The sequence below is a fragment of the Meriones unguiculatus genome, chromosome 1, assembly GCF_030254825.1.
Source record: "Meriones unguiculatus strain TT.TT164.6M chromosome 1, Bangor_MerUng_6.1, whole genome shotgun sequence".
Lineage (NCBI taxonomy): Eukaryota > Metazoa > Chordata > Mammalia > Rodentia > Muridae > Meriones > Meriones unguiculatus.
In genome coordinates this window covers 39260520-39283225 of record NC_083349.1, presented here as the reverse complement: position 1 = coordinate 39283225, position 22706 = coordinate 39260520, and the positions used below count along the sequence as shown (strand labels likewise).

The 22706-nt window shown below is 40.4% G+C and overlaps 1 protein-coding gene and 1 long non-coding RNA gene across 20 annotated transcripts in view; one reads left to right on the top strand and one right to left on the bottom strand.

Moving 5' to 3' along the window:
* LOC132647009 (uncharacterized) overlaps nt 1-3970 on the top strand; it is a 36562-nt gene extending 32592 nt beyond the window's left edge. For both annotated transcript variants that reach the window (XR_009585322.1, XR_009585314.1), the window contains one exon: nt 1323-3970. This is a non-coding gene — a long non-coding RNA (uncharacterized LOC132647009). The remainder of the gene's footprint in view (nt 1-1322) is intronic.
* Trpm3 (transient receptor potential cation channel subfamily M member 3) overlaps nt 1-22706 on the bottom strand; it is a 539859-nt gene that overhangs the window by 326965 nt on the left and 190188 nt on the right. The gene's annotated exons all lie outside the window — the stretch shown is intronic.

The following is a 22706-nucleotide window of genomic DNA, read 5'->3' as shown; positions in this document are numbered from 1 at the left end:
ATTCTATGAGAATCTCCTATTCGTTCTGTGGATGGAACACAGGTTCATGCTTACATGGCTGGCATTTTACCTACTGCGCCATCCCCAAGCCCTGTCATGGACATTTGAGATTCTATTCCTTATGTTACAACTTGCTGCAAACAGAGTGGTTGTATTTAAACAACACAGTTGATCTTTGACTCATAGATTTCTGTCTGTTTTGAATTTTCCTGCATGATATGATATACTCCTGACCTCAAATCAGTACTGTTGTTGCCCTTCCGGGCTTTTTCTGGCACCTGCATTAAACAAAAAGTTCCCATCATCCCTCAAGTGCTCCTGGTGGAGTAGGAGGGAGGCCAGGCTCTGCCTGCCTCCTTTATTTACATACTACAAATGCTCATGCTCTATTTGGCACCAAGTTTTTCACATTATCGTGGTTTTCATTGCTTATTTGCTGTGAAATCCTTCTCTAAGCATAATGCTGAAGTGCTACATAGTGTCCCTTAGCTCAAGATATCTGTGCCATGCAGTAGGATTAGGTAAGCCTTGCTCAGACACAAATTCTAGTGCTGTGTTAATGAGTGAGTAAAGTATATTAAATAAGGTGTCTTTGCCAGGCATGGTGGGACACAGGTACTCACTCACAGGGCTTCGGAGGAGAATCATACACTTGAGGTCAGTAAGGACCATCTAGTGAGATCTTGTCTTAAAATCCCTCCAAGATTGAGTAAACAAATGATCCAATTTGTAAAACAATTTCTCTTTAAAGGGAGGTGGCTGTGGTTCAGTGCTATGTTTCAGCTGTATGTGTGACAAGCAGTTTTAAAAGGTGGTTGGCAGAAACCTCCCAGAACCCAGTCATATTTTTAAAAAAATTTATTTTTTTAATTGTATGTACATTGGTGTTTTGCCTGCATGTATGTCTGTATGAGGGGTCGGATCCCTGGAACAGGAGTTACAGACAGTTAAATGGGTGCTGGGAATTGAATCCAGGTCCTCTGGAAGAGCAGCCAGTGCTCTTACCCACTGAGCCATCTCTCCAACCCTCCCTAATCATATATTAAACTATAGAATATAAATAGAGCAGAGGATGCCTCACTACACAGAATGGCAGAGTAGTTGGTGTCAGACCAATCTGGCACCAACAACTAGAAAACTGTATGTAAATGTTTGATGATGTTGATCTGTAAAGTCAGCATGAATGTGTGGGTCCAAAATAGCACAGAGGAGAAAGCCATCAAGTTAGCAAAGTGGTACTGAGAGGAACAAGAGAAGGCCAAAGCAGAGGAAGCTTGAACTAGACACATGGAGCTAATCCTGTGAAACTTTCATCTCCCCAGACTGATCTGCTGAAAGTGTATGGAATGCAGAGAGCTGAAGCTTGGAAGCTTGAAGAACAGCAAATGAAGTGTTTACCCTGAACCAGTGCACACATGCAAAAGCTGGAGGTCCTTAAGACAGTCTCTGCACAACAACAGAAAGACAGAAGCAATGGAATACAGAAACAAGGATTAGACCCACATGGCACTTCCCAGCAGCAGGAATAGGATAAATGGCACCCCATGCCCTGACTGTGGAGTCAGAGACAAAACAACATCATCTCCCACCAGCCGGGGAAACCCAGAGATGGGTGTGGATGCGAATGGGGAACAGAAAACAAGCTCTCCAGAAGACAACATATCTCTGAGGCACACAAAGACTTCTTAGGTACAACACAAGAGCACAAGCTAAATAAGACAAACTGTGCTATACTTACAATGTATATGTCTTTTCATTTGAAAACTCAGGGGAAATAAAGTAGAATTCTCTGGCTAGGTACCCTGGTTCCATACAAAATGCAAGAGCCACCAAACTCAGAAGAGAGCACTTGCTGAAGGCTCACAATGTAGGACTGAGGTATGCGGAACACAGCGGGATGGATTTTATTTCATTGACTGTTATTTTCTTTTTCCTTCCCTTCATGGCTATTTTTGGTCTCTTTAGCAAGGTCCTGTTCTAGGATCATTTTATCACTACTAGTGTTCCCCCTGAGGCTTCATTTGGATGGATGTTTCTCTATGTTGCTGTTTCTTTTGCTGGCTAAGAACATATAAAGTCAGGCATCATTTTAAGAAGGCAAGCACAACAGTGGCCGATGGGCATTGTATGTCATAGACTAGCCATGAATGATGCTGAATACATTTGTATATGACAGTGTCATGTCCTGATGTCAAAAACACCTCTGGAACAGTGGTGATACCAACATGAACCTCTATTTCTCTTCTCTAGTCCATTTCCATATACACAAACACCTATAAGCTGCTTCCAACTGGAACCCCCAAAAGGACCTTTAATTTGAAGTGTCTGAATGAACTCATGAGAGTCTAGCAGAACCAGCCTCTGTTTTGTCTGTTAGTTGACCATTGCTACTATCAGTTCAGCAGATTCAATCAGAGACATGGATGTCTGTTCCTCCATTCCCACTCTGCATCTGAAGACCACCTAATTCTTGGGAGTCTGGTTTGTAGTGATGCTCTGCACTTGTTTTTCTTTTGTCCTCATGGTCAGAGCATCTCTTTCAGTGGCCCCTTCACCTTTCCCAGCTGTGCTACTATATCACCAACATCAAAAAGTTCATCATAGTCAAAGTAGCTGATCCTGCCATTGTCTCAATTGTGGCTGATGTGGAAAACAGTTGTGGCTAGGATAAGTAAGAATGAAGGGAAGGAGAAAAAAGAGAAGGAGTGAGGAAGACTCAAAGAAGATGATTAAATATTTAGAAGGAGTAATATTCTCTTCTCTGAGAATGATTGTAGTGAATTTTCCATAATTCTCAGTAATATTTTATCCAAAGGCATGAAGTAAGGATGTCAGCTACAAGTTAAACTCTTTAAGTATTAAAACTATAAAATAGAACATATTTGTGAACCATATATTATGCTGGGGAAAATCATTTTGCCACTTGGTGAAAAAGTAAGTAGCCCTCCTAAGATGTGAGGACCTGAGGGCTAGATCAGGTGAGGAATCTCTGATTTGCCACCCAAAGCAAGTCAGAACGTCTTAATCCAGCTTATGCCCCAACGAGAGAGCAAGGAGACAGAATAAATGGGGCCAGGGCACTCCACAGGGTGGACATGAAAACATTTTCCGTGTAATTAATTCCAGAATCCACACCGTGTTTACAAAACACTGCTCAGTAAAAGGAGTGGCCAGTGGGAAGATTATGGGAAGGTGCTGCAAGAAATGATAGAAAGAAGAGAGTTAATGATCACTGGTCACTAACTCTATTGTAGGTGTGGTTCACGGTGGCTTACACTCTGCTCCCTGCCACCCTCGTTCTGTATCCCAGTTCTTATGGTGTCATTAAGATACATTTGACATCTTAAGAACTATATTCTCCTGAAATGCATAATAAGAAGAGGACGAACACAAGTGATCTCTACACATATATGTGCTTTCCTTTCATCACTAAGCTTTCTTATCTGTAATCTCCTCTCCAGACCAACTACAGGTTCACCAAGTACCCAATCTATTGAAAGGATTTCTGTAAAATACTATCAAATTCCACAACTCATAAATACAGAGTATGGCTTCCGTGTGCCCTCTCTTACAGTACCATTGTTAAACCCAATTCTATCCCAAATGAAATTGATTTCTTTTTTTTTTCTTCTTGATTTCAAATCTGATTAAGCCATCTTTCAAAATATCTAATTTTGTCTTCCAGGATGCTTCTCCTCCAGCATCATTCAGTGGTATGAACTCCGAGTTCCACCTATGAGCACAGGGATACCAATAGTTTTGTTTGATTTGCCCTGAAATAAATTGCTATTATATTCTTACAGCCATTGCGGGTCAAAAAACTGACTGCAGTACAGAATCGAGTGACCTCTCCACACTCCACTGACCAGGGTTATTGGCCCCAGGCTTCCTGCTTTTCATATCACCACAAGTGAGAGTGCTCTAGAGAGGGACACGAAGCAGAAAGCAAAGGTCAACAGGTTCACATATACTTTTTAACAAACAAATCCAAAAGCAGTAGGGAAACTAGCTGCTGCTAAAGTCTCAAGACTCAAGTCTAAAGTCTCAAGATGTATACTTTGAGTATACATGTTATACTTTGACTATAACATGAATGGTTACATCTACAAGACTTGATTGATTGAATGAATCACTGTTTTCAAGAACTAGCTAGTCAAAAGAAAAAAATATGTCTGGCACTACCAATGTAATACATCAAGCTGTGATGTATAAGTAAGTGGAATGGGTTCTTTTACCCTTAAATATAATTTACCAAGTCGTCTGAGTTATGTATAGCAATTGATTACAACCACTCCCTAAGAACTTCGAGTATAAAATAACAATTTATGTATCAAAGTCTTGACAACATAAAAATTGTCAAGCTGCAGGTTCTTGATTTCTTCTATATAGTGGCCACAGATCATACCTAAGTACTGTGTCACTGGTATGTTCTATTGATTATGGCAATATTTGGGCAAAGAGTAGAGTGATGGAAGTACAAGAACTGCTCCCTGACTTATGAAGATGGAGCACAGCCCTTAGTAATGCCTAAAAAATACCATTATCTTATTCACTGCAGACACAATGGGGAAGTCGACATCAAAATAAACTTCCCATACTAGTGGATGCTGAGGCAGAATAAATGTGCGTGTGAGAGTGTGTTTTATGCACAAACATCACGGATTACACAATAGTTACAAGTGCATAAATGTAGGCTCTTGAATGTCTGTAATAGTGGCTTAAAGTATTTCCTTGGAGCATTCATCTATTAGGACTTTCAGAAAATGAAGCTGCATAGACATCAAACTTTAATGTTTGGTGGTTGTGAAGCAAGGTGCACCTATGCTCAAGATAGGCGACTTGCTCTTGCTTGGAAATCCTCACACAATGGTGCCAGGATGTCTCTGAGTAATGTATCCAGGAAGTGTTGTAGACATGGCTGAACCTGTGATTCTCCTGTCCTGTGTAGAGTTCTTCCTTTCCTATCCATCTATGGCCGAATAGAACAAGTATTGTTAGAGGGAAAGAATACCACCACTGAGTGGGTTTCATTCCACAAAAGGAAAGATGGCTCAACATAGTCAAAGCAATAACCAATATATCATACTCATGGGCTCAAGGACAGAAACCACATGAGCATCTCAATTGATTCAGGAGAAGCACTTGACAAAGACCAACATCCATTGTTGTAAAAGCACTGAAAACCTTAGAATAAAGGGAGCATATCTCGACATAGAGGGCCATACATGATATGCCAGTAACTAACTGGCTTATCAAAGGGGCAAAATGGAAGCATTGACAGTGAAGGCAGGAATGAGAATGGGCCCTCCACTCTCATTCAATACAGTCCTTGAAGACTTATCTAGACCAAAAAGACAATAAGAAAAACAAAAGTGATACAAGCAAAAGGAAGAAGGTAAGTTATCTCCATTTTCAGATGACATCAGTCTATCCTTAAAAATCACTAAAGGCTCCACTCAAAACACTTAGACCTAATTCATAGTCTCAGCAAAGTGTCAGAAGACAAAACAACACTTCAGTAGCTTTTCCGTGCACCTGTAAAACATACTAAGAAGGAAATAAGGAAAATAATCACATTCAAAATATCTTAAAATTTTTTAGGAATAAACTCAGCTAAGGAAGGAAAAGTCCCTTACAAGTAAAATTTAAAGACACTAGGAAAGGCTTGCTGGACCTGGTGGCCCATGCCCATAGTCCCAGTCCTTACGCTTGGAGGCAGGAGGAGTAAGGGGCTAAAGATTAGTCTCAGCCACCTGGGCCACATGAGATACTTTTCTCAAACAAACAGTGTCCCAAAAACCAAAGAAAAAAGGCATACATCTCTATCTAAAGAAAAATATTGAAGACATTTGAAGATAGGAAGATCCTTCATGTCTATGGGTTTACAGAATTAATATTGTAGAAATGGATATATTAAAAAAGTATTCTACAGATTCAACACAATGCCTATCAAGTTCCGATCCCATGCTTTCCCAAAACAGTAAAAACAAACCTAAAATTCACATGGAATAACAAGAGACCTTGAACAGACAAAGAAGTCCTGATAGGGAAGAACCATGCTGATCAATATCATAATACCTGACCTCAAGTTACACAAAAGAGTCACAGTAACAAACATTGCATGATCCTAGTACAAAACCAGATGAATGGAATATAATAGAGGACCACACAGTGTCACCAATGGTATTTTTTGACAAAGATGCTAAACATACACATTGGAGAAAAAAATTGCATCTTCAAAAATATGGTGCTGTTAAAACTGGATAGTCACATATAACAGATGAAACTAAATGCCTATGTCCCATCTGTCCAAAATCTATTTAAAATGAATCAAATATCTTAATATAAGATCTGAAACTCTAGGACTGTTAGAGGGAAATATAGGGAAAGACTTCAAGGTATAGACACAGTAAAAGACTTTCTAAAAGATAGCAGCTCTCCATAATAATACCAAGAATTAATAAACAGGATGGCATGAAATTCAATAGCTTCTGAACAGCAAAAGAAATCATTGACTGAAGAGACAACCAATATAATTGGAGAAAAGGTGCTATTTATATCTGACAGAAGATCAATATCTAGAATATCTAAAAAATAAAAACAAAACCTCCAAACCAAATCAACCAAAAAAAAAAAAAAAAACCCACCAGAAACACAAACAATCCAATCAACAAATGGACCAATGAAATGAAAACCAGTACTCATAAAAATGAAATTAAAATGTCCAATAAATATATGATGGCATGCTCTTCATTCTCAATCATCAGGGAAATACAAATAAAAACTCAGAGATCACATCGCATCCAAGTCAGAACGGCATTCATTAAGAAACACAAACGCTGGCCAAGACGGGGTGGCAGTGACCCATCTGCTAAGCGGGTGGGAACCTCAACTGGCCCAGCCACTCTGGAAATCAATATGGAGGTTCCCCAAACAACCAAAATTAGAACTAGCATTTGGCCAATCTTTACCACTCCTAGCTGTATGTACACCTGAAGAGCTCCAAGTTAGCATGCCAGAGACATGCTTACACACACATTTACCAGAGCATTGTTCACAGCAACCAAATTATTAGCCTAGGCATCCAATGGTAGGACAATGGTTAGAAAACCCCCCACCCAAGGGAGGCGCAGCCCTGCTAGGCCACAGAGGAGGACTTTGCAGCCAGTCCTGAAGATACCTGATAAGCTAGGGTCAGATGAAAGGGGAGGAGACCTCCCCTATCAGTGGACTTGGAAAGGGGTAGGGAGAAGATGAGGGAGGGAGGGTGGGATTGGAAGGGAATGAGGGAGCAGGATACAGCTGGGATACAGATTTAATAAACTATAACTAATATTAAAAAAATAAAAATTTAATTAAAAAAGAAAAGTGTGTGTATGTGTGTATGTGTGTGTGTGTGTGTGTGTTCATTTGTAAAGAAGAATAAAATTATGAATTTTGTAGAAAATAGATGTGGTCCAGCATCATCATAGTAAAGTAAAATAATGCAGACTCAGATGATACATGCTTTCTCTCATTTGTGGAGTGTAGATTATCTATAGATGCATAAACATATACACATACACATGATAGAAAAGCAGGAGGGAAAATAGGGGAGCAGAGATACTTGGAAAAGTGGGAAAGGGGGAAAAGAGGAAGGAAGGAATACAGGAGGGGATTTGGTTACAATCCATGATATAATTAAGGGAAATTGTTTTCATAAACCCCACCATATTGTATAATCCATATATACCAATACAATTCTAAAACAAATTTAAAAATAAAAAAGAGCAGTGCAGTAACAGATCTAGGCCCCTAGCCAACAGAAGAGAGCCTCGGCTTGGGCAATCTGTAGATACAGAGTAAAGCCAGTCAGAGCTCTGAGGAGAGAGGAGCACCTTCTGGCAAAAGAGGATATGAAGCTGGTGCGTTCAGAGCTGAAATAACATCTGTCCTAAGTTCCTACATGAAAATAATGGCGAGGGATATGTAGTGCCTGATGGTAGGCTAAAGGGAAAGACACTGTACCTGTTTCTCATATTTTTTTTCTCATATATTTGTTGGTTTGCCCCAGGTGATGCAAAGATTTTCCTCAATATGTTTAAAACTGAGGCAGAGCTTCAGGCACACCCCATCAGGGCTCCATTCCTTTGCCTTCCCATCGCAGGTGCTCACAGTGGAGGCTTCAGTACCTCTTCCTCAGCTGTGGACACCCAGTGGAAGGCGTCTGTCTGTCTGCATCTTTTCTTTCCAACAGTCTGCATTCCACCTTGCTCAGGAATTTTCCCTACCACACAAAATCATCAGACTGAGTGAAAAATCCTCCAAGGGCCCCTCATTTGCTGAGAAAGATGCTTCACGCTGCTAAGCGTGGATATCAATTCCCTGTCCCCTGTGTGACCTCTCTTTTTCCAGTCTGGCCATTCATTTCCCTTCATCAGGCACTTGAAGCTGTAGTTAGACTGCCCTGTTCCATAAACAGGTCCCATACCAGCAAGCGACTTTCTCACAGGGAATGTTCTTTTTCCGCAGGAAGGAAGAGCCTCCTCCCACCTAATTCTCGATCTCTTAATACCTGCTTAGCAGCATTCATGTGTGTGCAAGTGCACACATGCATGAGTGTATAGAAGATGGATGTCAACCTTGGGGCCATCCACATTCATTGGTTTTTGGACAAAGCTGGTTTTGCAGGTTCTGACCTAACACAGCCCCTCATGCCTGTGCAGGAAGCACCTTATTGACTGTGCTATCACTCCAGCCCTACTTGGTAGTTTCTTGAAAGCTAAACATAATTTTTTTTTATCACTTTCCTAAGCTACAAACCAACCTACTTTCCCCTGTACTCCTGTGATATTTTTGTTCACTCCCTTATTTTTATTTTCTATTTCCCTTTGTTGTGTCTGTCCACGACTAATACCGATTTGTGAAGGTAGAGCTTGGTGATTGTTTATCATTCAAGCAATGCAGGTATCTGTAAATGGCATCAAGAGTGCACAGCCGCAGCATTATGGCTTCTTAATCAGACCAGTTAACATGCCAGTGTGAACAAGGGACATTTCACAAGACTCCACCCCTAGATGAAAGCTAAAGGCATTAAAAATATGCTGAAAGAGGAAGAACATCTTTCCATACAGATGAACACCCCATGGTTATCCAATACCACAAAGTTAGCCTTAAAAAATATACAAACAAGCAACACTAAACAGACTCAGTAGGTTCCATTTATAGATTTATTTGCATGTTAAATAATAAAAGGCCATGATTTCCATAGGGAGTGGGGAGTGAATGGGAGTGCTTGGAAGGAGGAAAGAGGGGGTGATGTAATTATATTTTATAATTTAATACAAAAGAAGCAAAGAACATGATTCCATCTCCATCAACAATGTTTCACGATGGCTGCTGAGAGAGAGAGAATCAATTTCTTTCCAGATAAGATCATTGTTAGATACAGGTACATATGTTAACAGTAAATGGACTCAGCGAGTATACAGGCGTGTATACAGAGAAATTAAAGTAAAAATAGATCATAAATTTGAGAGAGAATGGGGGCACAGGAGGAGAAGAAGGGGTGGGGATGATGTCAATACAATACTCATATATGAAATTCTCAAAAAAATAAATTTTAAAAAGAGAATGATCAATTCAGCTTTTGCTGAATTGGCCTTCAGGAATATAGTTGTCTCTTTGTTATCTGGGCCTGCAAGTCTAAGGAAGGCCCAGGTAAAGGGAACTGACATATTGCCAAGATACTGATTGCACAGAACCAATGGCCATTGTTCAGAAATGTCACATATATCAAGAAGGATAAAAACCACTATCTTTTCTTATTACTTTACTTCTAATACTTTCTATACAACAGGAATTCATTCATTTATTGTAATCAAAAACCCTCTCCTTACTAATTTGACTGCAAGCATCTCAAAAGCAAAGATTACACTTTGTATCTGGCCCTCTTACAAAAATGCCTGCATTCCTTGTACACAGTTGCTGCTCAAAATTTTAATTTGATTACCTGATAGGATAAGCACTTTAAACAAGTCTCTGAGTTGTTTTTTTAATTGTGGTGATAAAAATAATAGAGAGAATGTGATATGCTAATAAAAATAAAAACAAATAACAGAAGTGACAAAGCATTTTGAAAGGTCAATTACTGCTACACTGTCAGTTTCCCCAACCAAACATAGCGTGAACTCTAACATGCAGCTGAGACAATTGATTCCAGCTGGTATGTCCTTATAACCTATTATTCCCCAAATACAATTAAATACTGCATTAGAAAAAAACATCCTTGAAGATATTTGAGAAAAAGATCATGAAATATATGTGAATAGTTATACTTCTAATCTCTATGTTGCTTCATAAGTAAAAGGAAATAAGACTCAGAAATTCAAAATGCTTAATTTTTTGAAGGAGGGAATACCATACATAAAGTCATTATAAAAAAGACAGTTTACTGCTTTTATTTCATCCTAAACTGATAAAATCTTGTGGACTCAAATTGGCGGCCATTTTCTAGCAGAATATTAATAAAACATGTACATTCTTAATTAGATCCTCCTCAGTATGTCCAGCTAAGTGTTGACAAGGAAACATGACATTTTCTACAGAGTATACATCTCCTTTTTCCTCTAAAGTCTTCTAGCTATGAGTTGCATTTTCAGAGTCCTGAAAATGTCTTACATCGTCCTACACTGGTACCCTGCTAAGTAGATTCATTCATGTCCTGCTCATTCCCTCTTCCTTCTTCATCTATTTTATTTTTCATCAAGCAAATGATGGCTCTTCTGGCCCCAGATTTTCTGGTCTCCCCCCTTTCTTTGGTCTTTTCCATTTAACCACAGTCTTTATTTTAGTCCTGTTTTCTACAGTGCAGTTTACCCAACTTTTATCATCTTCTCTGTTTTGTACAGTCTTTAACATTAAAGGTTTGCCAGATATTAGAACACAGAACCTTTTGCCTCCATTTTGCTAAGATGCAAAGACTGACCTATAAATAACTGCTGACTCCCCTCATATCACAGGGTGTAATGCTAACTCATGCATGCAGGACTCACAAAGAGGAGAGCTCTAAACTGCTCTGATGCTGTCAGCATTAGCCGGGTCTCCCACAGCTTTGAATGGCTCTAGAGATGGAATATTTGTGGAATGCTGAGGTGATGTGACAGTTCTCCACTGGGAAAAGAAGCTTGATTCTTTTATCATAAGTGACGTAGCCTCGTGGACCTCTAATTGGCCCACTGAGGACACTGTGACATGCCTGTCAAAAAGAAGTCTGCAGAAAAGATCTGCATTTTCACTAGCAGGAGAAAGGTTCATGTCAGTCTGTCTATCTGTCTCTTTCTTGTTTCTTTTGCTTCATCTGATAAATCCAGCTGCTGCACTGGGATTTTCTGTGCAGAGTGAAACACAGGGCAAAGAATGGACAGCATGTGTTCACAGCAGACACTCCAAACCAGAATCCTGCCAGACCACTGGATGAGCCCAGAATAGGTTCATTTTCTAGTAGTTCTTCAAAATGACTTGGCAGCCCTAGGCAATATCTGAACTACAGTCTTTTGAGAGATGTAGAGAAAGAGGATACAGTTCAGCCACATAGACTACTAAACTGCAAAACAAACAAACACATCTACCCTTCGGCCATAAATGTTTGGGGGCATGTATGATAGTCATAGATGACAAATGTGCCTGGGAAATAACTCTAGATTGTGCAAATGGCTTCTGGCCTGAGGTTGTCTTAAAGGGGATATTGTCAAAGAGAAGTGATGGTGCCAGCTTTCATTGGGCACCACTGGAGAGACAAGGTCTCACAGGAGTCTTACCTGGGCAGCCAGAGAGGAGAGATACTGACTGAATCAAAGGGAGAGGTAGATTAGAATCTCTGAAAAAAAAAGCAGTAAACGTGTCCTACATGCAGAAGTCTGTAAAGTCTGCATGCGGAGCCTTGAGTCCATGATGTCAAATTATAACCTCACCAGTTTAACTTTCTGGCCATTGGCCTGAAACTTGGACAGAGTCGCCCAGGGATCAGAGAGACAGACTGGGCAGGAAATCTAGGCTCATCCCATCCTTTTCTGTTGTGTGTTTCTAGTGGGTCTGGATCTCATGATAGGAAATATCCCTTCTGAACAAGTTTATAGCTCTCACACCTGAATTGTTTGGTGATTTTCCCTGGAATTGTTTGATGACTTTCTTAATGAGAGTGGACATAGGCTGGTTTATTATCTTCAAATGACCAGAGAAAACACAGATCTTGTTAGGACACCTTGCCCCTGGTAGGTGCTGGCAAACTCTGAAAGGCAGTTTGAAGTAGGGGTCTCAACCTGAGTGGCTGACATCCAGGCCTGGACATTCTTGGTGCAGAACTGGAACGGAGTATGCATTAGTAACATTCCTGGGGTTTTGACACTAGCTATTACTACCAACCCCAACGACAATAACCCAAAATATCTCCAGACTTTGCCAAGTGTTATCTAGGGAGAACAGAGTATTGTCCTTAATGGAAGATGGACAATTCAAAGAAACATAATAGGCTCCTGTCTTGTTTCTTGTTTTCACCTCCTTCTGATGTCTACCCTGTTTGGCTTTTTGAATGAGGATTGAGCATCTTACTCAGGGTCCTCCTTCTTACTTAGCTTCCTTAGGTGTACAGATTTTAATATGATTATCCTATATTATATGTCTGGTATCCACTTATAAGTGAGTATAGGCCATTTGTGTCTCTCTGCTTCTGGGTGAAAACAAAAAACAAGACAGGAGCCTACCAGAGGGGGCCTGTGAAAGACTTTACCCAGCAGGGTATTTAAGTGGATGCTGAGACTCAAAGCTAAACTTTGGGCAGAGTGCAGGGAATCTTATGAAAGAAGGGGGAAATAAAAAGACCTGGAAGGGCTTGGAACAACAGAACCAAAAAATCTGAGCCCAGGGGTCTTTTCTGAGACTGATACTCCAACCAAGGACCATACATGGAGATAACCTAGAACAGATGTAGCTCATAGCAGCGCACTCTCCAAATGGGTTCCCTAGTAAGGAGAACAGGGGCTGTCCCTGACATGAACTCAGTGGCTGGTCTTTGATCACCTCCCCAGGAAGAGGGGCGGTTAACCTTACCAGGCCACAGAGGAAGACAATGCAGACAGTCCTGATGAAACTTGATAGGCTATGGTCAGAGGGAGGAGGCCCTCCCCTATCAGTGAACTGGGAAAGGGGCATGGGAGGAGATGAGGGAGGGAGGGAGAGAGGGTGGGATTGGGAGGGGATGAGGGTTGGGGCTAGAGCTGGGATACAAAGTAAAGAAACTAATAAATTAAAAAAAGAATAAAAGAAAAAAAGAAACATAATAAAACAAAAATGCCATTTTCTGCCTGTGCTGAGACTTTACTAAGTCCTACTAATAAAGGAACATACAAATCAAGTGGAGACAGTGGAAAGTTGCAATCCGTGGCTCTTTGTCTAAAAAAAAACTTTGGGGAAGTAGAATCTGACACTGCAACAAAACAAAACAAAAACACCATACTCCTTTAAGAGATAACTGTGCACAAATAGAAAAGACTATTTCAACCAGTGATAAGTTATTTTGCCTGCCTACGGACAATTGAGTAGACATCATAGGTTGTTTGACTTTGTTGCAATTTCTTGATTATGAATTTGAATCAACATATATTGATGAAAAAGAAGCCTAGAAATTCTGAAGGAAAATGTGTCTTAAAATAGCAATGAGTTTTCACAGCACCTCCTGCCTTTCTTTCATGGCCTCACTCCTCCAATGATGTAGGCTTTGTCTTAAGAAGACTTTGGAAGAGGCAGAGACTAAAAGTCATGGAACTCACATGAGAATAACAGCAGCCATGACTGGGTACCTGCTTCCTAGCCTCCGCCTATGGCTAATTGATGCTCATTTAATATTTTTTCTAATAACAAATTAGTGTTACTTGTAGGAAATTATGGAGCATATAGAAGGTGTCAAAGGTAAATAATGCTATACACCCTCTCCAAGGAGTAATGAGAACAGAGTCTTTTTCAGTGCGAAATGGACAAGAAGTTATGCTCTAACTACAAAAAGAAAAGATTATAGGTTCCTAAGGACCCTAGCATGAAAAGTTCTGCCCCACCCAAAGTTTGGCTATGAGTCTCAGTATCTCCTTCCATACCCTGATGGGTAGAATCTTTCAGAGTCCCCCTGTGGAACTCTGAAAGAACTCCTGTCATTTTCCTTATCTTCTACTTGCGATGTCTATCCTGTTTGCCCTTCTAAATGAGGTTTCAGCCCTTTCCCTGGGGTCCTCCTTGTTGTTTAGCTTCTTTGGGTATACAGATTTTAGTATGTTTATCCTATATTGTATTGATAATATCTACTCATAAGTGAGTATATACCATGAGTGTCTTTCTGCTTCTGGGTTACCTCACTCAGGATGATCTTTTCTAGTTCTCACCATTTGCCTGTAAATTTCATGTTTTCCCTGTTTTTAATTGCTGAGTAGTATTCAATTGTGTAAATGTACCACAATTTCTGCATCTATTCTTTAGTTGAGGGATATCTAGTTTGTTTCTAGATTCTGGCAATTATGAATAACATTGCTATGAACATGAGCAAATGTCCATGTTGTATGGCTTAGCATCTTTCAGATATATGCCCAGGAGTGGTATAGCTGGATCTTGAGGTAGCACTATTCCTAATTTTCTGAGAAAGCACCAGAAAACCTTACAGAAAAAGGAGGAGATAGAAAGACTTGGAGGGGACAGGAACTCCACAAGGAGACCAACACAGCCAAAAATCCTGGGCCCAGGAGGGGCCTGCAGAGACCGATACTCCAACCAAGGACCATGCATGGAGTTTCCAAGTGGAAATTATGCTCAGTGACCATGCTCAGTTTCCGAGTGGGTTCCCTAGTAAGGGGGGCAGGGGCTGTCTCTGACATGAATTCAGTGGCTGGCTCTTTGATCACTTTCCCCTGGGGGTGCAGTCTTGCCAGGCCACAGAGGAAAATGATGCAGGGAACTCTGATGCAACTAGATAGGCTAGGGCTGGATAGAAAGGGAAATGATTCTATCATATCAGTGGACTAGGGAAGGCGTATAGGGGAAGAAGAGGGAGGGTGGGTATGACTGGGAGGAGATGGAGGGGGCTATGGCCAGGATAAAAAGTGAATAAATTGTAATAAATAAATAAATAAATAAATAAATATAATGAACTATTAAAAAGCTCTGTCCTATCTGTATACAGGCGTGTATCTCATGTGGGTTTTCCTTCCCACATATCAGAGCCACATCCTAAAGACTTCCACTACACAAGACACTGGAAACTAGCAAGATACCCCCAAAAGGTCTGCATTGATTCCTGTAATCAACATAATAATCATGGTGCTTAGGAACACACAGACAAGGATAGAGCTGAAGTCTTTGCCTTTATTTGCCTCTTTTAAACCAATGAGGGTAATTTTCACCCCTGGATGTTTGGCAGGGTCTGGAGACATTCTGGGTTGTCACATCTGTGTGAAGAGATGACCGTGGTACTTAGTGCGTAGATATAGAGGATGAGTCTAGATATGCTCAGATGCACAGCACAGCCCCACAGACACAGCAGGGAGTCGCGGAGCCCCAGGTGCTCACAGGTCACCACTGTGAACGGTTCAGTATTCCTTTTCCTTGTTTGATGCCTCAGCCCATCTTAGTTATATGATGACTATTTTTTCACATCATTATTCTTTAAAATGTGACACTTGATGTAGGATGAGCATCTAGCCCATGATTTAATGTTCCTCACGGATGGTTACCAGCTCCATTTTCTCAGCACCATAAATAACAGGGGGATGAACATTCCTGATCATCAACCTGTTTCCATGTCTCAAATAATTGTCTTTGGGTGGCTTCCTAGAACTACAATTATTGATTCAAATGAAATTAGTTCCTTCTCTTTTTACTCTGTAACATTTCCCATGGCATCGCTCTGGCAGCATTGTTGAGTACCCCTGAGGCATGCTCTCTGCTCCTGTGTACCTTGCTGAGACGGAGGTTGAGATGCTGTGATCAGCATTGCCTCTAAGAGCCTGTGTGTGATCTAGAGGCTTTGACTTGTTGACTCCCAGCTGACAGGTGTGAGGCAGCAAATTCAGGCACGATGTCCATCTAACAAACACACATATCATGACCCCTTAGTCAACAAAGTGATTTCTTCAAGGCATATGGCTGTGAAGATAGAGGAAGCACAGGGATTGCTAAATTTCTCTGTTCTGTGAGCTGAACCACATTGCCTCATTGTCACTAAAATGTCCTCTCTGCCAATGCTTGATGCAAACACAGATGTATGCATACACTAGTTAAGAGTTTGGGACCCCAGATTTACCAAACATATTTCCCTACCTGCCCCTTTCCAGCAGATGGTGCTGTTTTCCTAATGTTTAAAGTTACTACAGTGCATACTATAACTTTTGATTGATTGTGCAGAGCTGCTCAAGGGTATTTAATGAAGTTTACTTTGCACTTTGCTATTATTGAAATTGCTCACAGGCCCCAAATCGAATCTGAAAATGAGATGGCATACCTCAAACATAAAACCAGGCTGCTCAAAATTGATGAAAACAATGTGTTTTAAAAGTACCGAGGGCAAGCAAAAGATAAATCACCTCCCCACAGCAATGATGGATTAAAATTAACTTATTTCCTAGCGACACAGAAGAAAATGGTTTGGGGACACAGTGAAACTCCCAAGATGAACAGGGTCAGTTATAAATGATTGGGAGTCGTGGTAGAGTTTCCATATTGCTTTTATGGTAGATGCCTACGCTGAGGGTTCCTAGGACATGAATTAAATGGCTGCATGTCAGAAGTTACTCATTTTCCTAAATAATTTGCCTTTCAGATAGAAGAAGAGGTATAAGATCTCCTTTTGGCCAGCAGGAGCAGAGAGAAATTCTTACTGCCAACATGGCTTACAAGTCCTCTTTAACACAATTGGGACTCAGAAGAACTCTTTTTTCTTCATTGAGAAAGTGCCTACAATGAGGAAACTAGGCCAGTCTAACCTTCCTGAGAACAGTGTCAGTCTGGGTGAAGATTCAATTTCAATAAGGTACCTTGTCTTCCATTCATAACCAGAGAAGAAAAAGGTCCTCTTAGAAAACAGAAAAAACAAAGCCAGGCAAAGAGAAAATAGACCACCCTTAAAATTCAGCCCACCATCTGCACATCCCAAATACCAGTCACCAATCCACAGAGAATATCCATCCAAGTTTCAGAAGATCAAACACAATGCACAGGCTACTGGCAGTCAGTGGAGTCGCCAAGGAGATGAACTATAGCAATTTCTACTCCAAATTTGTAATTTAAAATGTGAACTGTTAATATGTTAGTGAGAGAAATGAACATATATTATAAATTATGTGAGTGAGTCATGCCCCAAAACGAAGTGAGACAAAACAGCCTTTCTAAAATACTTCTTGACCAAACCAATTGTGGGCTATTTTTATATTACCTGGTAATGATAATGTGTGAACCCTTTTTATTTTACACAACTATGTGTGATTGTATATAGACTCCTTTAAAAATTACAAAAGGCAGAGTCTCTGCCATGAGAGTACTGGGCATTTGAATACAGGCAGGGTGAGAAGAGGGGCTGAACTTCTCTGAGATCTAATGACATCTCATTAACAAGCCAGAACTTATATATGCTTGAAAGAAATATGAAGTCATTTTTTTTTTCTTATCCTACACTCCAGTTTAGGCCATCAATGCTAGAACCCAACAAATAGAACCATTTGTAACAGTAGGTTCTGCGTTTAGATATCTAACTTGTTTATCTTCACATCAGCTCCATTTAATGGATTCAGTTGTTTTGCTCTTTGAAATGTATCACATCTGGAACCAACTTTGTTCCTGGAGATGCATTTTTGAAACTAAATTTTTAAAGCTATTTGAGATCATAAATATTCGCATTGCAAAATACATCAGTAAATCTTACAGTCAGAGAAAACCTATGTTGGCAGTTCTTCCCTTGTCAGGTACTGGGTTCAGTCACAAAATTTTCAGCTTAAAGGTGAAAATGCACTATATCTAAGGAAACTCCATTTCCAGTCATGTGGAAACAGATGTGAGAAATCCCCAAGACCGTCAGAGTCGTATTTGCCAGGGTCTTATCCCATAGTTTATTATCAGTATAGTGAAATGCTTTCCCATTTATCATCACTTTGTATCTGAATTCACTGCACTCTAGTTCTCTTTTCAGGGGAAGCTGAGGGAACTAGAGAAAAGTTATTTTATGTGTAAGCTTGAGAGAGTGCATCTCCCTACATTTTGGAGATAATCAGATTCACTTTCTTTCATATGATCATACTCTGTACATAGGAGATAAAAATACATTAATCCATGGATAAGACACGGTCAAATGTTAGTTGAGTGACATGCACAAATGCTAGTCACAAAGCTGCTGTTAGACCAATGGGTTAAAGCTATAGGGAAGCCTAAGAAACAGTAAAGGAATGTCAATGTCACCTGCAAAAAATTTAAGTCATTCTCACCTTCTAGGTCAACTCCATTAATTAGAGCAGTACCCTAAGTTTTCTCATGGAGTGAAAGTGGAAAGTAAGAACATTCTACACACTTTCTTGGATGGCCTGTTTCCATCAATTCTTTGGAGGCCTCTGTTATTTTCAAGTTCTTTTTGAATGTTGTTCTGTATTCTGTAAGTATGTCTGTTAGGCCTTGGCACTGTGTGGGGTGCCCTATTTCCTACAAAGGGGAGAGCTGGCAAAGTCACTGCCACCTGTCCTGCCAGCTATGTGATTTATGGGAAAACTATGGCACAGGCATAATCAACTTGGATTTCTTTTCCATTTGGCATTACCATTTCTTCCCAGCTCAGGCTGTTTCCTCCTGCCCATGTTCCATTCCCATAGGGCTTTCTTACATTTCCCCAGTGAAGAGTTTCTAACGTCACTTACAGGTGATATATATATATGTATATCATTAGGAGTGCTCGGGTACAGAAGCTAGTAGTTTGTAGACTGATTCACATCGTTCAGGCTATCTGGATATTTAGGTAGTTTAGAAAGGGAGCGAACACCAGCCTGGACTTGGGTTGCAGTGTTATCTCTGGGTATGTATCTAGGTAGGGGACACAGGTAGAACCTTCTCCCTTTTCCAAAGTCACACAGAAAATAGTGTCAGGACACGTGGAAACTGAAACTCTGTGACATTAACAACACTTCTCGGCTTGCGTGGCCTGTCTTTATTTTACTCTGACCAGAAGCTGAGCATTTTGATCGAATTCTTAAAACAAACAAACAAAAAACCCAACCCATAACAAACTGCAGATAGCATGAAGGCACAGAAACATGTTCTTAGGGAGATGTGGGGAAGGAAGCAGGTGCATTCGTAGGAGGGGTGGTGATCAGGCTCTCTCATGAGAGGCTGTCTGGTGTTCTGTGCTCTTCATGTCTGAGAACTTGCCCTGACATTCAGTCCCCTCCTGTAGAAACAACTTTGAATGTGTTCCTGGCGCTTGCATCCAGATTGTTTCTAAGAAAAGCCTTGGCTTCTGTTCTGATACAGAGTGACATTTGATGTGAGATGAGAATGGTTAGGGTTTCCAACCGACCAGCCAACCATAGCTTCCTCCATGGTCCAGGCAAGGCCCAGTACACAGTGAGGATAAAGTGGAGTCTATACACTCATGGCTCATGTTCTTTCGAGCCACCCAATGAGTGCTGGAAAAGAGCTCTTGGTTTACCTAGTAGCTGATTTCCAACATTCTTTTAGCACTACTTTCACTCCCCATTATCTAGAAAAGGCACAATCTAAGACTCCAGGTAAAAGCCAGAAACTCTGGCTAGACCCATGCCCTGAGTATTTATAGCTTTTTCCTGTATGTATATTCCTGTTACAAAGAATAATTTATAACAGGTATAGTAAGATATTAACTAAAGTAAAGTAGGCTATGATAACATATTCTAATAATAAAAGTTAGTTAAAGCTTATGAATATTTATTTCTGGAATCTCATATTTAATCTCTTCAGATTAGAGTTGCCAGAAGGTATGTGAACCATAGAAAACAAAGTCACGGGTCTGAGAACTACTACATGATTCTTCCACATAGCTATTTAGGTCTTTGAAGCCAAAGCCAGTTGATAAACACTGCTTTCTAAATAGCCCATTTCTTAATAACCCAGTATGAAATCACAAGTTCTACTGGGTCCTTGTTGAGTCTCTTCATGTCTGATATAGGCAATGGAAACACCAATCCTTAACACCGGCATTGGATAATGGCTCCCCAGGCTCACTGTCTACAAGCTACAATCTTGCCATGAACTTCTGGAAGAAATTGGACACATTTCAGTGCCCCCTTTTTCTTCCTTTTCCTTCCTTCCTTCCTTCCTTCCTTCCTTCCTTCCTTCCTTCCTTCCTTCCTTCCTTCCTTTCCTTTCCTTTCCTTTTATTGTTTCTTTTAAAGTACATTTTGCTGTCCATTCTCCTCACCAGCTTCTCCATGAATTAATAAGTAGGCATCAAAAGTCTGTCCTTGAGAAGAACAGGAAATTAGGGACTTGTATGTACCAACCACTACACAGGATTCAACATGGTTGTTTCTCCATGAAAATGGTTATTTCTCTACCTTTTGTGAGGTAGATATTTGTTTGTTCCTACTTTTCCAATGATCATCTAGGATTCACAGAATAATCAAAGGGATGCATAAATTCTTTAAGTGGCAAATGGAGGAGGAAGTAAACAAGGTCATGGGGTGTCCTATATTTTTTCTTTTCTATATCCTTCTGCTTAGGATTTGGGATAAAATGGAGAGATTCTCAAGCGTGGAAGGCATGAGTGGAAGGAAGAAGCAGTTTCACATTGAAATAAGTCACATTTGTGTATTTCCCAGCACAGTGCCTTATACTGAGAGAAGGGAGTAAATGGTGACTGTTCATTATAGTGTTCAAAAGTTCAAGAAATTCTCTTTCTTTTCACTCCATGCAGATTTCATAAAAACCTGTGTGAGCAACTGTTAGGATTCAGCAGTGCATTAAAAATTGTTTGCCCAGGGGGATTTTCAAACTTCCTTTCATCATCTTCATTATCTCTTTTCTCATAATTGACATTTTTATTAAAAATATACCATCACTTGGAGATATAGCTCAGTGGTAGAATGCTCTCCTAGTATCTGTGAGGTCCTAGATTCAACTCCATAGACACACTGCCAATACCCACCAAAACCAAGCGTGTATATTTTTAAATCTCTTCCATCTTATTTTATTTATTCATTCACTTACATTTCTTGCTGTGTTAGGAGTTAATAAACCTAGGACACTGTGTATTAGGCAAGTATTTTACCATGGAGTTAAACCCTAATTGCTATTTTACACATCTAAATCACAGCATTAACATGACAGCATTTTAATATTAAAGCCTACAAAAATAAAACACTCTTTCTGTTGAAGTCAGAGATGAGTACTACACAGCCTCCTTAAGATTATATTAGGGGGTGTTATAACATAAAGTGTTGGGTCCTCTAGCAGTACTGGATGTCCTAGAACATGATGGCATGGCTGTGTGCTTACTAAGTGGTCTGTACTCAAAGATCTCTGCTCTCAAGTTATCTGCTCAGACACTTTTCAGTAAAGGCAAAGGCTCTCTAAGCTACCTATTTAACATAGGACAAAGCTTTTCCAAAGAGTTTTCTTGAGATGTGGGGCTTGAAAAACCAGGAAAAGCAGAGTAACAGAAAGTAGTTGAGGGGAAAAATATAAAGTATATATATGTTCCTGTTTATTAAATGTGCCAGTCAGGAGTGAAAATGCAGGTGAGTTCAAACACGGGGCGGGGGTGTGTGTGGTCAACACAGATAACACTGGCATCTTATAAGCTCTACATTACTTAGAAGAACAAAATATTTTCTTATCCCAGGTCATTTTTTTTGTTTTGTTTTGAAAATATGTGGATGCCCCAACCCCTATTTCCTTCTCTCTCCCAGCACTCTCGGCCCCATCTCCACTCTTCTTTCACTTGATCCTCCCTCCCCCCGTTCCCCTCTCCACTCCCTCTCTATCACCCAGATCCCTCTCTCCCTCTACTTCTGATGTCTATTTTATTTCCCCTTCTTACTGGAATTCAAGCATCCTCCCTTGAGCTCTCTATGTTTCATAGCTTCTTTGGGTCTGTGGGTTGTAGCTTGGTTATTCTGTACAATATGGCTAATATCCACTTATGAGTGAGTACGTACCATCTGGGTCTGAGTTACCTTACTCAGGATGATATTTTCTAGTTCCATTCATTTGCCTGCAAATTTCATGATGTCTTTGTTTTTAATAGCTAAGTAGTATTCCATTGTGTAAATGTACCACAGTTTATTTATCCATTCTTTGATCTGGGTTGTTTTCAGTTTCTGGCTACCATGAATAAAGCTTTTCTGGGACAAGCTGGAGACCTGGGATGGGAGAAGCTCCTGGGAAGATATGGGGGTGACCCTAGCTGAGACTTCTAGCAGCAGGGAAGACTGAGACTGAAGTAGCCACATCTTATAGCCAGGTAGGACTTCCAGTGGAGGCAGGGGCACATTAAACCACCCGCAAAACCTTTGGCCCAAAATTTGTCCTGCCTGTAAGATGTGAAGAGATCAAAGATGGAACAGAGATTGAGGGAATGACCAGCTAATGACTGGCTCAACTTGAGACCCACCCCATCTAAGAGACCCAGCCCATGATACTATCAATGATACTCTGCTCTGCTTGCAGACAGGAGCCGG